The sequence below is a fragment of the Scleropages formosus genome, chromosome 20 (genome assembly GCF_900964775.1).
Source record: "Scleropages formosus chromosome 20, fSclFor1.1, whole genome shotgun sequence".
Lineage (NCBI taxonomy): Eukaryota > Metazoa > Chordata > Actinopteri > Osteoglossiformes > Osteoglossidae > Scleropages > Scleropages formosus.
Genome location: NC_041825.1, coordinates 23,003,286 through 23,021,164, shown reverse-complemented (window position 1 = coordinate 23,021,164; position 17,879 = coordinate 23,003,286). Strand labels below are relative to the sequence as shown.

Sequence of the window (17,879 nt, the reverse complement as noted above, 5' to 3'; positions counted from 1 at the left end):
GAGGCTCGTAGTCTGAAGAAAGTAACTGGGTCAGAGCCAGCTAGACCAGGGGTAGAGCATCAAGCTGGGCAGCCTGCAGGGGCAGTCTACTCACAAAGATTGAGGATTGGCATGGTGACCTGCTGCAACGAGGTGGCACAATGCCACCCCAGAATGGTTCTGCACAGAGAGAGCTGGAGGAAGACAGAGGACAAAACAAAGTGTGCTTAGAGGATACTGAATCACTTCTGGGCCAGTCTCACACAAAGTCTCAAAATGAGGCTATGTTAAGATAGTTTTGTTGTGTAATGAAAACATATTTTTGCTAACTATTCCAATCACATAACCCACATTGTACAGAACAGGTGCTCAAAATATTATTTCTGCTGTTATGATATTTTTGGTAGTGCAGATTGTAAGTACAGGATGACAAAAGGAGTATTCTCCTCAAAAACAAAGTACTCCATAGGTGACACAAAAACTGTTCTTTTTTTTTGAGTTTTAGTGTTGTTTAATGGGGGTGCGGTGGCGCAGTGGGTTGGACCGCAGTCCTGCTCTCCGGTGGGTCTGGGGTTCGAGTCCCGCTTGGGGTGCCTTGCGACGGACTGGCGTCCCGTCCTGGGTGTGTCCCCTGCCCCTCCGGCCTTACGCCCTGTGTTACCGGGTAGGCTCCGGTTCCCCCGTGACCCTGTATGGGACAAGCGGTTCTGAAAATGTGTGTGTGTGTGTGTGTTGTTTAATGTTTCTTTTTATAAATTTCAGCATAGCACAGAATTATCCTGATAAGTACTTATTGTTAATCTTTTCTTTATAATATTCCTTTGGTTGCAAGCAAGTTGTACAAGGCTTAAATTGCACGCTACAAGGGTAGGAAACACATACTGTACATGTCCACCCTTCCCACAGAGGACAAACACTACGCTACAAAAATTTTCCTTTATAAGCCAATGTAATTTGTACCAAAAGATTCACAAGATGAGTTATCAACTGACATTTAAATGCCTTAGATGAAAATGGCAGCCTGGTGACACAGAGGGTAGCATGAGTACCATAGGTACTTCACAGCAGTTAAGCTGTACGTTCAGATGTGGGTCAATTCCCTGCTCATTCTGTGTGGAGTTTGCATGTTCTCCTCAGTTTGTTTTCCTTGTGTTTCCTCTCACAGTCAAAAGATGTGTTTGCAGTGAAATGATGTTTGAATTGCCTTCAGTGTGTGTATCTGTGAATGAATGAGTGTGTGTTTAAATGGGTCTCAAACTTTTTTGTTGAAACTATTTGTAATTACACCTTTGAGTTATGACAATTCACCTTACAGTAGGTTTTTCACGAACAAATCACCTTTGTAAGATAGCAGAACATAATTTATATAGCAGCAATCAAATTCTACCCCATCTGAACACAATTGTTTATTTTACTTTGGTTTCCTCATATCTGCATACTATACTGTTACTTCCAGAAACTTATCTATCCTAAACAAAACATTAGCTTGGATGTGGATCTTGCAGATGGTGAAACTGTACCACTTATTTGAGAAGTGTTACAGCTGTGTTTTTCTAACAAAAAATAAAGCAGCCTATATGCCCCTGTTTAATGAAAAATTCTGAAATATTGTGAATTAATACTAAAACAGTTCTTTTTTCATTCAGTTAGCTACTGAATTTTTCTGGGGTTATTATGAAGTATTATTAAGCAATTATCACACCATTAAATCAGTTTAACTGATCAAACTTTAGTTTACCACTATATTATTCAAATAAAAACTAAGCAAACATCTTTCATCTATTTATCAGTATAAAAACACCTTAAAAATGTGGCCAAAAAGAACCCAGACATGATTCTACTCAATCAAACTGCTCAAGTGTAATCAATTAAGAGATTAGCTGGAACAAAAATAGCCATTCACAGGACCTGCCTGGAGAATCACTGCCTTACATTGCCGTGACCTGTAAATAAAATGTGCTTCATGGCTGATAAGCACGGTTTCTGTGGTAATATCATAAACAGCAGACATGACAGAGCTACAATATTGTTCCAGCATTAGAACATTTTCACTTGTTGGAAGGATTTCATCTTCTAGCAGGGGCAACAGGCAGTGTTGTGGTCAGAGCTGATACTTTGCAGTCTGAAGGTTCTGGTTCTGAATCCCATCCCTAGATCAAGGTAGTTAACCTGAATTAATAGAGTATGAATACCCATCTATATAAATGGGTAACTCATTGTAAAGTTACTGTCTTGTGAAATAACATCTTTCGCAACATCAGTCTGATGTACTCAAACACAAATCAGCTTTAAGGCGAGAAAACTGCAACATGAACACACTCTGTCACAGTTTGGCATTACACTATGGATGTTGCTGAAGATCTGCATCTGAAGCACCCATTATTACTGAGAACAGGGAGGCAGAGATATACACTGGGAGCCCTGGGAACCTCCTACCTTATAAGCTGCTTTTCAGCCAGACTGAAGTTGTGAGGACCTTGTCAAAGTCAAAGTTTCCCTGCATGTGCTGATGTTTGCTATAACAAAACTTGTAATTGACTAACCTTAACTGGGCTGTTAAAAATGAGCGGCTTAATCAAAATCATACATCAAATATTTCATGAGAATTTCCTATATGATTTACATTAGTAGTAAAATACACACACACACACACACACAGTCTGAAGCTGCTTGTACCAAGCAGGGTTGCAGCAAGCCAGAGCCTAATCCAGCAACACAGGGCACAAGGCTGGAGGAGGAGGGGACACACCCAGGACAGGACACCACTCCATCACAAGGCACCCCAAGCAAGACTCAAACCCCAGACCAATCACAGAGCAGGCCCTGGCCAAACCCACTGCGCCACCGTGCCCCCCATAGTAAAATACTTGCAGGTCAAAAAGCATTTTCCTCTTAAAATACAAAAAATTTTTTGCAATGTTCAGTTACTATTAACTGTGCACTTCAATATCAGTATTATATGTTGAGCAACAAATTATAGATGAATCAATCGTCCCTTCCGGGGTGTATCCCCTCCCCCTTCGGCTTTGCACCCTGTGTTGCCAGGTTAGGCTCTGGTTTACCGCGACCCCGCTCAGGACAAGTGGTTGTCGACATTGTGTGTGTGTGTGTGTGTGTGTGTGTGTGTGTGTGTGTGTGTGTGTGCATGCTGCAAGGGACTCTGGATGGGAGGGTGGAGGGATGGCTGACTTAACCACTGGTGACTTAAAAGTTTTATAACCTGATGACAACCAGTCAAATTGCCCTGCTCGTCCAATAATGACTGAACTTTATTTTACCACAAAACAGAACTAACCCTTTTTTAGTTCCTAGTATATAATAATTTTAATTTGTCAGACTCAAAATATCACAAACTGGACACTGAGCCAGACTGTTTGAGGAAAACATTACATTTTGTGTGTGTGTGTGTGTGCGCAATCCTTTATTGAAGTACAGTACCAGTTTCAGAAATGATTATATGAATGGAACACGTTTTATTAGCACAAATTTAATTGTGACAGTCTAATATCTTTCCTAATAGAACAATAATGAGTATTCCTCAACATCACTCAGAAAAATTAATGAGCCCACAATTAAAAACTTCAGTTTAATGTGGTTTGAATCATGCAATTTAATCAACGAACATCCCAATCATGCCAAAATAATTAAAAGCTCATCTAGGAAGGAAAGCTCAGCATACACAGGGGAATCACTTGAATTAGGGCTGATCAGCGAGTTTGTGCTCAACATAAGTTTTAAATACTGCAGAAACTCCTATGAGGTAGAAGGTATTTGCCATCTGAAAACAAATGACTGTCAAAAGACAAAATACAGTATAAGCCAGCTATGACCCATAACCATTATCATAACTTCTAACTCCATGGTATTATGTTCCAACATGTATGATGTCCCATTGCCCACTCTGCCCAGTATGAGCAGCTCTGTACTGCACTTTTTTTTTAATATTGTATAATATATATCTTAAATAGTCACGATCTTCCACATAAGAACAATTTCTTGTTGTCACATGTTGCAAGAAACTGGCTCCAGGATGTTTATGTAATTCTGCATTAATCCAGTAAAAATCCCACACATGGCTATTATATTCTAATACCCTGGCAATTCCAATAATAATAACAACTTAAATTACAAATTTCTGGCATAAACCAATGGATGCTACAAACTGCCTTCTGCAGCTATCGCAAACAGAAAGAACTTCACAGTTTGACATGTGTTGACAGAATGACCCTCGAATGACGGTATTAATTTTGACTCATGTGCCCCTGACAGATGTTGGGATCTGTGCATCTATTGCCTGATTTTAAAAACCTTAACACCATAATTCCTTGAACTGATTATGTTTAAATTCGCTCCTGTCATTGTAACAGCTGGAGCCGGGGGTTAAGAGTGTCTGGGAGCAGCAGACATGATGCTGACAGCATGGCTCTGAAAGGGATGACTGATGACTGTTCTTAGAGCTGTGCAGTGATATTCATACAGTAATTGATGTCTTGGGTATGGTATAATTCTATGTGTCTGTGTTATACACACTTGTACACATCGCATGAGTATGTTTCACTTTCACCAGCAATGCTAGGTACTAAATTAGTTCCAGATACTCTTGAAACATTTTACTTGTCTTGTACCTGGCTGTCTCAGGGGGAAAGTTTCTTTCCCTTAGTAATTTCATTTCCACAGCAGATGCTTTTCATTAAAATGACTCTTAGAGCTTACAGTTTCACACTCATCCATTTGCTGTGTACAGCTGTATGCATTGCTGAAGCATTTATGGTCAAGTACTTTCTCAAAGCACACATCAACCAAACCCTTCCCAGGACTTCAACTAGCAACCTTGTGGTCATGAGTCCAGCTTCTCAATCATATGTCTCTTCTACAAGTGGTGTCTACTACTGTATGTCGTATTTTAGTGACTCTCAGACTGTGCCTTTACTGACTAGCACACTGAGCCTCAACTGAACAAAAAATTTGCTTTATTTTTCATTCGCTAATGTTTTTATCAAAGCAGCTTACAATGTGAGACTTGTACAATTATTTACCTATTTATACAAGTATTGCCTCGATACAGGGTAAGTTGTTTGAACAAGCAGCAGGAGGAAGGTTCAAACCCAGGTGATATGACTGCAAAGCATCAGCATTAACCACTACACCACCTGCTGCCCTTTAGTTGTCAACCTCTTTTGTTGAGCTCAAACTACATTATAAAGATTTGGGGAAAGAGTTCATATGGATCATTTGGAGGGCCTGCACTAGACTTTAACTAGTTCTTTCCTGCCTAAATACAGTACTAAATCTTATTAATGGAGATATTCACTGGGGAGTTATAATTTTAAAAGCAACGCACAATGTTGCTCAATTAAAGAAAGCAAATTTTTGCTAACATCTGGAACCCAATTCTCAGTTAACTCAGTGCTGAAGGCTGGTGCCATCACTAACCAAAATGATAATGTGATGGTACATACATCTGAATTATATTCAATTACATATAACTTACTAAATGCCCTGGAGAACTGGACAACAACAGGTATTTTACTCAGCTAGTTAGACTATACTGTACCTTTAGGTTGTAAGTCCGTGTCTTTAACGGCGACACTACCTACCACCATTCTGAGTTGAAACCTGCTATTAAAAAACTACAATTTATTCTTATATAGTTCAATCCTGAAGAGAGACCCATAATAAAATCTTTATATAACCTTAACTAAACATCTCACAGACACTGTTGAGACCTTGAATAAAAGGCACTCTGGGCTTTATGAATCAAATGTTAAAAGTAGGTATTTTCAAGTTATTAGTAGGATTTTGTAGAAAATCTCTAGGTAGAAATGAAAACATTAAAACTAAAGCCCGATAACTAATATCTGATGTCCGGACTATTGTGGTTAGTACCTAAAGCCATTATATTCAATTTTCAGATTAAAGCTGAGTTGAAAGACCATTTTCCATTCTCTGCTCATTAACTTTTGTGAGAAAATGGTCAGCATGGTGTTGAAATATACACCATCCATTTCGGTGTCCTCTTGAGAGCTTGTCACAGCTCAGAACTCCAAGAGGCATATTCCACTACAGGTAAACAGAGGAAGCAGTGACATGAGGAAGAACAATTCATACTTCACATGTCAGTAATAGGTAAACAGGAAATGCTGAGGAAGCCTCAGCAAGGCCCTTTGAAACACAGAAGCTGGCTGGCCCTGCACGGTAATACCGGCATCTATCAAGTAGATCAACACGCGAGCTGCTGCAAGTAAACAATGATGTGACTCTGTATATAGACCTAAGTATTGGAATTTTTTACCAAACGGATTATATCTGGCCACATGTGAGTTAATGTAATGATTACATTATGCAGAAGAAATCTGTGGCTTCAAAACTACCCAGTGTAGATTTTAATGATTTTATACCTTGTTTTAATGAAATGCACAATTGCTTACAGCTTCCAGACTTCCAAATTTTAAACATCACAAATAAGCATGGAAAATAGACCTGAGATCATCATTTAAACTGCAGCTGCATCCTGATGTGCTACACTATGATTTTCAGTGTCAAATTATGGCTTGGTTTTGCCTTTAGAAGTATCTTTGAAGCATCTAAATTTACGTTTTTGGAGGATGTGGTGAATTGTCACAGTCCACCTGTTCTATATATGCAGCTTCTTTACTCATATGGATAAGAGGAGGAACCACCAAATTATTATCTTGTTTACATTTTTCTGTTCATTGCTTTAATTTTATAAATACTTAAAATATAATGTAATAATGTATATCTATACTCTGTTCCTAATCCCTCCGTGACTCTACCTCTTCTGGCCACAACAAAGTTCCCATTCCCATTAAGTCCAGAGGCACTGATCATGGGCCATACCCACTGAGCTCAGGCAGAGTAGGAAGAGCCACATTGCTCTGTGATTGAATAATATTTGCTCTATTCTCTGTCTCTTCTGGAACAATGAAACAGAAAGCTGCAGGTCAAGTACGCATCCCAATGCAGAGTATTTATGTCAGCCTGAATCATTAAAAGAATATGCAAGCCTTCCATGAGAAGAAAGTCTAGTCAAAGACAATGGTGTTTTTGTAGAGCCATAATGATTTCTGATACCTTCACATTTTGGTGCATGTTACATGTAGTCTTGCTGCTACACTGTTAAACAGTTTACAGTTCACAGCCCATGTCCTCTGAATTTATTGTCCTATGTATCTACTGTTCTGTATATTTATTGTCCTGCACTCATCTCACACTGTTATGTATTTGCACTTTATGTAGTCTTACATACTGTTCTGTGCTGCACCATGGTCTCCTGAGAAACGACATTTCGTTCCACTGTATTCAAGCTATATAGAGGAATGACAATAAAAACCCATTTGACTGGACTTGACTTGACTTGACTTAACTTTACGTTTACAAACTATGACAAGCGTTATTGTAACAGGAGGGGAAAACAGTCATTGCACTTGGTGTGACCAGCAATCCATAGCCAAAGTAGTAGAAGTCTAGCAGGCTTTATATAGCCATACTCTTGGCAGCTGAGACAGAACCTGGCACTGGCTGGATGTTGTTCTGCTCTTTTTTAAAATATTTTGTAAATCTTTAGACCAGATGACCTACATGTTTCCAAATACCATTTCATGAAAAATCTTTTGCCAATACACTTACCTGATTTAACCTTTAAGATAAATCACTGTCCTCAAGAGGCAAGGTGAAAGCAAGTTGACTACTCCCTGTTGCAGTGGTTTACATATCTGACCATGACAATTAACAGGGATTTACAGGTAATTTCATTTCATTAAAGAACACACATCTTTACTAACAACTGGAACCAAAATTCTCAGTTTACTCAATGTAGTGCAAACAGCAGCCACCATTCACCATTGCTTCTCACCATAGCCACAATGACAGAAGTCACAAAAATTTCTCCTGGAATTAATTCTAAATATTTTGAAAGTTAAAGATAAGGGTAAGTGACCCAAATTACAGTTATCCACATTCCATATTGCTCATTGCTCGTGTATATGTATTGCTACAGAGTATAACAATGTCTCTAAGTGGTTCTAAATCTTTCAGAAATGAGTAACAGAATAAAGCACTGCACACTTACTAAATGGTCTGTTCCTGATTAATGGTGGTCCCTATATCACAATAAAATTATTATAATGTCAATTACAGAAACAAAGACCAAAATAAAAATGATAAACATAGTTCTATCCCTGGTTTTCATAGTTTCAGGATTTTTTTTTATCAAAGACCTGGGGTTTCAAAACACAAGCTTTTGACAGTGTACATTTACCACACAGTAGAAGCTGCAACATGACAAGTCAGGGGACTAAAGAGTCAATGAGTGCAAAGAAACCGGAACATTCCAGCAGGAAAGACTGCTACATAGAGCCAGAGAAGCTGTCCATCCGGAGGGAAAGTTGCGGTAATTAAATGTTGATAGCGGCGTTTAGCAGTTTCCATGGGAACTTTGCTCCTTAGCAGACTGGTTAAATATGTCAAGTTGAGATGATTTAGAGCGCTGGAAATGGAGGGATGGAGAGGGAGAAGAGAGACACGACGGAGGGGTGTAAGTGCACTAAAGTGAGTGAGTCATCAAGTGCAGGACTGATTCACCAGGCAGGCAGGGAGATATTGAATCACAGGCCCAAGTTTGAGTTTCTCCTCTGCCGTTTTCCCACCAAATTTTGCTAAATGTTGCCGCTCTTTGATGAGTTGAGACCATCATTTGATACACTATTTCTGTTTTTGTTCAGTTTTTGTCAACTCTCTCATTTGTTCTTTCATATTGATTATCTGCAAATTCCTTTAAACCACTAACCATCATTTTCAACATCATAAAACTTGATGATTCAAATTCACAATACCCAGCATGAGAGCTTGCTTCTATGTTAAGACAATGATTCAGACTCATTGAAGCTATAGTCAAGTCGGTACAAATTGAACAAAGAAGTGTGTGTGACAATGTCTAATGTGTCACAAAATGCAGCTTTATACAACAGAGTTTGATGGAATAATGTCAAACCGAGGTTGATAAAAGCTCACACTGATGCAGCTGGTCACTCAGTCTCTTTTGACACAGTAAAACTGTTAGTATTCAGTCTGATTGTGATGTATTTTGGAACCATTTTTATATGGTGTCCAAAGATCCTGATCACTCTGTTGTTGCTGATCTTCTTCTTCTTTTCCTTAATAATAATAATAATAATAATAATAATAATAATAATAATAATAATAATAATAACAACTTATCTAATTCCTTTATTTAATGGAGGGGTTCATGACCTGTGGTCCATAGACACCTTGGGGGTTTGTTGATAATCTTTAGGGGTCATTAGAGCTCGTTTTCTTAACCGTCATGGTATGTCTTTTGCGAAGAGAAGAAGGAAAGGTGTCCATATGTTGACATGGCTGTAGGTCTATGTGTATGGATGCATTTGTGTTTTGTGTGTCCAAGATGGTCAATGCAGTTAATCCCTTAAATTACAGATAAACAGTCTCCTCATCGCTTAATCCTCACAGTGATATAAAAGGTTGATCACAATCAAGTGACCTGGCTTAGATCTCACCATCTAATCTGGAATGGGCAGACCGAAGGAAAAATGAAGACAAAGTGCTTTGTGTGTGTGTGTGTGTGTGTGTGTGTGTGTGTGTGTGTGTGTGTGTGTGTGTGTGTGTTGCCAGGGACATTGTAAGATTATGACAACACAAACATGCCCACTCATCTGTTATCTTATCCCATTGGGGCTGCACTATGGTGCGTGATGTTTCCATTGCCTTCATGGACAGCAAGTGAAATAAAGCTGGCATATTTTTAGTGGACTATAATATCTCCCGCTGTCGCTCCGCAGCAGAAAAGGGTGCTGTTTTGGGCCAAACAGCACTGTGAGTGGGATCTTGAAAGAAGCAACCACCATGTATGTCCACCAGCCTTCACACACATTGAGCCAAAAATAAAATGAAACTGAAAAGATGGTGGCTTTGAACCGTGGCTGCCGCAGGATGGCCTGGAAAGCGACAGGAGCTCACCAGCCTCTGCACCCAAAATGTAATGTGATCCCTGAACACACACTCTACGGGCACCACATGCACACACCAGCAACTCGGGGGCTGGGGGTTGGCATGTAACTTCTCACCTTTGTGATGCCACAACCAAAGTGGAGGGAAGGGGGGTTGGGACTAGTACCTATCACCACATTAGAACTGGAGCCAAAGGAGCACTAAGCAAAGGGAGCATTTAAAATTCCAGGAGGGAAAATGGCTCTGAATCACACAAATAAAAACTCTGATAGACAGTTGTTGGTTATGAAATCAGGACAGAACTCTCACAGCGAAGTAGCGGCTGCAATAATATCCAAATATAAACTGCTTTGCTGCTGAAAATTGGGGAGCTGTCCAGTTCTGCACAGTGCTGAAATGCTGCATGTAGCAGACTAATAGCTTTGACAAAAACATCTTTACACTGAGCTGTTTCCTTGCATCTCAGAACCACTTTCTACTAATGGTCTTTGGAAATTTGTTCATATTTTTAAACACTTTTTTACAGCTTAAATGTAAGAAATTACATTTTAGATTGCCTTAAAATGTATATAAGCAACCATCTGTGCTGAGCTATGACTTGCAGGACTGATGAGAAACTGCTGTGTCTGCAGCTCTCTAATATATATGGGCTTTAGTAAACTCTTGTAGCGTGTTGTGACTTATGTTTCACTTCAATTCCAGAATTTACGTTATTGATGAAGCCGACATCAAATAATTATATTCCAATGTCTGCCAGGAAAGGGACACTCCTTGGCCAGCCCCCACCAGTACCCCGACAAACATACCAACCCTGCGGCACCGGTAACAAGTCCATGCCACATCAGACTTTCACACAGACACTGCCGCAACCAGCCTGTGTTTTTAATGACACACATCCAGCTGCAGGCAAGGCATAAGTGAGCCCAGCTGGGCCGGTGTCTGTGAATGATGCCTGTTTTTGGTCCCAACCTCAACTGCTTTCTGAGGCTGTATTTGTATTTATATTTCTCTATCATCAGCAAGTATGCCTACAGCCCTTCTCTGTGGAATACAATGGGCTGCACGCTTGGAGTGACAGGGGGCTTTTGGGTGAACTGGTATCCAAAACCTCTTTGTGGCAGTGGCATGTGTAATGTCAAAACATCTAAGAATGCACAGCCTCAGTCAGTTATGAACAGTCCTTCTACATTTTGCCAATAAGAGGACAGTATTTCCAGCCAAGATAATCAGCCGACCAGTGCCCAGAAACACAAAATCTGTGTCTTAGTTACAGAAACATTCTGAATAAGTAATCTCTTGGCATTATTGGAGGGAAACATTCAAAATACTGAAATGGTACTTCTTCATAAAAAGTAATTAAAAAAATAATTTTGGGTTTTTAGTAGTGAAAAGCAATATTATATATTTACATTGATATATTTCACAACCTTATGCATAATATCACCCATTTAGTATTTACACAGAATTATGGACATTCTGGCCCCTTTCAAAATTTCTTATTGCTTGGACTATATTGTGGCAAGATGCTACTTTTATTAATGATGCTGAGTTTAACAATATTAAAATGATGTGTTTTGCATCCTTCATCTGTCATGATAACACTATCATTAAGATGTACTGTATATTGCAACATATGTGAATTCTGGTACTGTCTTTACAATCTACAAATGTTCAAGCCATGCTACCAGCAAGCTCTGCAGACAGGGCTAACCTGAATAACCACTGTCCAGTCTTGCTGATGAGCACTACTGCTTTTTGATGTTTTTGTATTCTGTTCCATTTTTCATTGCAAGACAATTACTTTTGGCTCATCACCAAAGAGAGATGCGTCATCAGGCAAATGTGTGCATGTTTTGTAATCTGTTTTGTATCTGCAACACAAACAGGCACTACACAGTACACTAATGTATCTTACAGCTGGTAAAATTAAGAGCAAATGTGATATTTGTTCAAACTGTTTTCTTAGGAGAGATGACAAAAGCAATTCACACAGCTCCACACAAACTCGGACTCACACATCTCTGCACGCACTAATTTTCAGACAGTGAAATGACTATGTACACCAAGTTACAAGATGGACTAGATAGTAAGTACTTCGCTGGAACTGTCACCTTCCACTCAAAGGACCCAAGTTTGAATCCCACTCCGGCCATAGCACCCATGATCAAGGTACTTACTCTGATACATTAAAAATTACCCAAACATATAAATTTACATAGTTACCCTGTGTAACTATGTAAATCATTGCAACTAGCTTTTTATATAAACCTAACATTATAAGTTGCTTCAGAGAAAAGTGTCAGCTAAGTGAATAAAGAATAATACTTTATCAATCTGGCACTGTATCTAATAGTGTTCTCTTTTTTTGTCAACTCTTCTCAGCTATCAGCAGACTATAGCCTGTAGCTACTTACTAGCCAGTCTGCTAACTAGGGGATGTTTCAAACAAAATGTTTATTTCAACCCCATCCTAAGTATTGATCAATTTAAAACACCCACACAATTCATGGATAGACATTTCCGTGTCTTAAAAGTTCAATATGTGAGCATGCTTTAGGGGCTTGTCAATACTGCAGTTAAACCAGGCACAGAGCCAATTTGAAGATGTGTGTTTGGTTACTTTTGTCATATTTTGCTTCCACGACTGCTGACGTTATATTCTACTTGGTGGAAGTTAATCATTTAGTGCATTATTCCAACCAACCATTTGCTCAGTTAACGCTTTTGTGACCACAAATACTGAGACCAATTTCATGCGGTTCTACTGCTTCATGTCCAGTGGTGACCCGTAAGCTGTTCTTGGCACTATTAAAGTAGTGGTGGAAGAATATTTTTCCAAGCCTAGAAATTGGATTGCTTTGCCAGAGTAGTGCATGGTTGGCTGTACAACCAAAATAAACATTAGAACAATAGTGTTTTAACGAGCATGGCCCATACATTATCACTGAAGGGATTAATGGATTATCCACCTGTTTCATTAACAAATCAATGTATCTCTTCTTTTTGTTCCATTTTATTTTTAAAATCATTCATTTAAACAGTTTTTTTCTTCTTATTGTAATTAATTTTTTTATATGGCAAAAATTACATTTATACCTTTAGTATCATTTTCTTTCTTTCCCCCTTTTGGTTCTGCTGTATTTTAGTAGGTATACTTAAAGCTTTGATATCCTCTGTGAGCACTTTTCTGTTCAGTACACTGGAAATATATAAAATCTATTGAGAGCAACAAAAGCAAAAGCCTGTAAAATGAATCAGAAGACTTCAAGTCAGCAAAGACTGAACTGCTAAACTAGTATAAATCCATTTAAATTGTGTTGCTTGTGCCACTGCAGTGTCATTTTGCCAGTCTCATCATATTAATGTCTGTGACCAAACATAAAAAGAGAGAAGTGCAGTAAATGTGAATCTGCAGGATAAGACTGAGCTGAAAGAATATGATACCTGTGCTTTCAGGTAGAAGCAGGTGCACAGTGGAGGAATTGTGACTTTTTCATCAAATATCTGTTTGCAAATTGCTTCAAATCTGAGTATGGACATGGATCACAAAGCAGCCAACAACTGCAACAGTTCAGCTCTGAACTTCATTTAAAGTCCCCCTGCGCCCTATAACAAAGGATTAATAACGACCCCGAAACACCTGAGGCTCAGCAAAATACCCCAGTAACAAAAACATTATTCATAAACACGCGCTCACTTTAAATTTCAATACAAACAAGAACAGTACATGCGTAAAATTAATATTTTCCCACAGACAGACAGATAATAATAATAATAATAATAATAATAATAATAATAATAATAATAATAATAATAATAAATAACATTTACATGCAACTAATTTAAAGTTTCAACTCAAGTGATTATCTGCACTTCAAAGTATCGGCGACTCTACTTTCGTGTCTCAGAGACGAATGTGACGCGCGCTCACCTTTTCTCTTCGAAAACGTCCCTCAACTGGAACACGAAGGGACACAAAGACAACTGTGGCTCTAAAAGTGTGTCATTCTCTTCCTCAAAATTCGCGCTCTCTGCGATTCGTCCCGTTCCTACTTGTGCTGATTTCGAACGCCGTTTGTCTTATGATGTTTATTTATATTCCGTTTCTGCACCTTTTTCCAGCGCTTTGACCGCCCTCTCATCGGTCACCTGCACGATCCTGCTCTCGGACTCGCGCGCGCTCTCCGTTCTCTGGCTCACGCGCGCTCTTTTTCCCGCGCTTCGTCAGGACTCTAGCGCTCGCGCTGCGTCGTCCATCTCGGTCGCTGCGACTGTGTGTGTGTGTGTGTGTGTGTGTGTGTGTGTGTGTGTGTGTGTGTGGGTGCGCGAGGCTCAGGGGGAGGGAGCCTGCCAGTTTGATTATGTCTTTTTGTGGGGATTCGTGTGCCTGTGTGTAGGTGTGTTTCTCGTTTTTTTTTTTTTTTTGCCCGTGTACTTTCCGAAAATGGCGAGTTTCTCCTGCCGTCGCTGGGCCTCATTTGTTAAAATACACTCGTGCTCCAATGTACAGTGTGTATTTATTTCGTGCGTGAGTGTGTGTGAGTGTATGTGAGGATGGGCAGCTATGGAGGAGCAGCACCATCATGTGCCATGTCATGTGAAATAACCCTAGTTTCCAGTATAGAACTGGAAAAGTGTTGAATAATAAGTTGGAGTTGTCAAGAATGTGTAAAATTCATATTTATTGTTTGGCCAACATACTGAGTCTGGGAACATTGTTTACTGAGGAAACAAAAAATGAATTACCTGGAGCTTCTGTATTAATTTAAAATTCCCCTGCTCTCAGTTCCTTCCCAGATACTGGAATGGCTAAATCCATTGTTTTCTCTCGATTTCAAAACTGAAAGGGAAGCATAAAAGAATCAAACTTGTCCTCAAAACTCTAAATCTGAAGTTTGGACATTTGTATGGAACTAGAGTACACATTTAGAATGGTTGATGCTCTACAGGACAGGTTCTTAACCTTTTCTAGGCCACTCTCGGAATGTCAGGGCCCCTTCTAGAGAAATGCCAATAAATAAGAGAAAATATTGCAGTCAGTTTACTCGATGGACATGGATTACATTCAGGTAGAATTATGGCATAGACAGTAAAAACATATAAATAACATATAAATATTTTCATTTTATTTTATACTTCTGCTTACTTTTTTAGAGCAAGAACAAGCCTGTGATGCATGGACCTCCTGAAGCCCAACTATGGAGACCTCAAGGTATTAGTGAACCCTGGGTAAAGAGCACCTTGTCTGTGGTATGAAAATGGGAGGACGTCACCTGTAAGTCCTGGAATCCAACTGAAGTACTTGAAGAGCTCAAGGTTACAACAGCAGTGCAAGTGCTGAGATTTAAAGCAGCAAACATTTTGGTGAAGTAGTTCAGTTATTACTGCACGCTTACACTTCACACACGCTTGTCCTAAGCAACTCTCTGGATTCTGAAATTAATCATGAAGAGAACCTCACAATGATGGACTGATGATCCCTTGGTCTGAGCTGAGAAGCCACGTGAACAAGTGCACCTGTGGCTTTGTTATTTTTGCAGCTGATTCTCCAATTTATTGGCCTTGCTATGTCAGCGGTGTTGCCAAAGGACATGTGGGGGTGGATGGTGTTGAGTTGTGGTGGCGTTGTACTCTAAGATGAACTGGGGAGGGGGTGCAACTCTCCATCCCCCACTGCACTGCTGTTCCTCCTGGGCTTGTACTGTTAAGTCTTCAAGCAAAGCACCATACAATTTAGCTGCAATTCAGCTCTCTGTGCATTTTCATTGCTTTATATAACTCTTAAAGGTACAGAATCATGTCCATAGTACACATAAAAACTATTCTATCTTTCCTGTCATCATGATGGAAAAGCACACCATCAGTCATCAGCTAGCTGTGGCTATCAGTTTTGTAAATTCATGACTTTCACCTGTTAGGAAGGTTACAGGTGTTTGGTTGCTATGTTCAACTGTAGTGTATTCCTGTGATTGGCTGCAGCCCCTGAAGACCATGAGAAAACACCATTGTTAAATACGTGCCCCTGAAATCAGTGGACCCTGCACCTGCAAAGCTGACGTCTCCACTAGACATGAGGAACAGAAGCAACATCTCCCAGCATCCCCACACACCCACAGACTGGGTCCTTCTTCCAAGCCCTTATCTCTCCCACAGCACTCTGCCTCACTGTCAAAGCCAGTTAGCCTCCAAACACACAGTCAAAAAATAAATAAATAAATTTGAAAAAAAAAATAAAGCAGCCCACCCGCTTCTCACTCTCTCCTTAATGCAGTTAGAGGAGCCGCTGTGGCCTTTTACATTACAGCGTCTATTTCTGCTACTTGGAGATTGACTTTGAACACAGAGGCTGTCTTGCTGAGTGATGTTCTTTTTTTTCCTGTTCGTGGGCCTTTCGATCCTTTGAACATGAAGAGATTAGGAAGTTGTGAGGGAATTCTTTCTTCTCCGTTGTTAAAGTGCAAGGAATGGTCCCATTGTCATTCATTTGCCAAAAAGAGGTCCTTCTTCACTTTGCTGTATGTGGGTTGCTATTTTACACATCTGTACATGTACCAAAGTAATCCAAGCACCTGGCTCACGGGTACATTAGCAGGGATCGATGAAATTCCTTGCTGAAGGGTACATTAGCAGGGATTTGAACCCAAGTCTTTGGGCACATATCCAGCTCCAGTACTGGCACACCACATGGTACAATGAAAAGCTAACTCAGCTCACTGCAGGTTGTTGCTTGACAGTGTGGACAGGCAAAGTCAAACTGCCTTTAGATGCCAGGAATATTTGCTGTCAAATTTTGTATATTATTAGGCAATAAGATTTTTCTTTCTTATATACATGTCTGTATATATATGTATGCATACAGTATATGTATACATCCACTTGTGAAAATTAGTCAACTTCTATAAATGCAAAGTGATTCTCTGCATATTTATGATTGATATTTATAACAAATGGGCTCTTGAAATTATTTTCAGTTGCAGAAAAAAATGTGTCTTGGTTTGGAACTCTTCAAGATGTTATTGGGAAATATGTGCAACCCAATAGTTTCTATGGAAACCTTTTTTTTATTTTCTCCCCCCCCCCTTCGCTCTTTCACTAAATTATACAGTTGAAGCAATTTATTTTTACATTTTCTTTCCAGAAGGAAGAGGTGGGTGTTAGGTGTCCAGATGACAGCCAGAAAATGGGGGCGGTAATGGGGGTGGGGTGTGTTCAGTGCTCAAAGTTCAAAGGTGACAGAGAGAGGGGATATAGAAAGAGACAATGATAGGGAATCCAGCATGAGGAAAGTTTTGATGGAATGTGGGATGAGGAAAGAATATATGGACAAGTTTAAAAGAACAATGTAGCACCCAGCACAAAATAGCGCTAAGAAACTGAGGAAGATCATCAGGAGGTAAAATACACACAATGAAGAGTTATGGAAGGTGAAATTATGTAATGATGATGCAGCCTTTGGTGTCATCTTGATAAAAAACAACGTAGAATGTGATCAGACTGTGATTTCCATCCAGATGCACGGGTGAGGACTGTGGCACCTAAACAGTAAGCTGATAAACAGAGGGGTTGTGGAGGGGCAGAGCAGCTTGGAAGAGATCCGCTTCACAGTCCTGCACCCATACTTTCACCGCAGTTCCTCCCAGCATGCTCAGATTCCTGTGATGTTGAAGGTGTCCACCCAAGTCACCAATCTTTCAAGATGTCAGGACTCAGACACATGGAAAACACACCTTTGTGGAAATTCGGGTCAGACTGGTTTGCTTAATCAATTGCTCTCAGCTGGTGTGGACTAGTCTGTTCTACTCAAATTTACACTTACCTGCAGGCCTCAGACAATCAGAGAATCAAAACATGTTTTAATGAGAACTACAATAAAAGAATTTCCACTTGGGATTAGT

At 39.7% G+C, this 17,879-nt stretch overlaps 1 long non-coding RNA gene across 1 annotated transcript; it reads left to right on the top strand.

The window, feature by feature from the left end:
* Positions 1 to 13,936: 13,936 nt before the first annotated feature.
* On the top strand, positions 13,937 to 16,173 carry LOC108940024 (uncharacterized). Its single transcript, XR_001966544.1, has 3 exons — positions 13,937 to 13,982; positions 15,139 to 15,196; positions 15,964 to 16,173. It is a non-coding gene; the product is annotated as an uncharacterized LOC108940024 (long non-coding RNA).
* Positions 16,174 to 17,879: the final 1,706 nt, after the last annotated feature.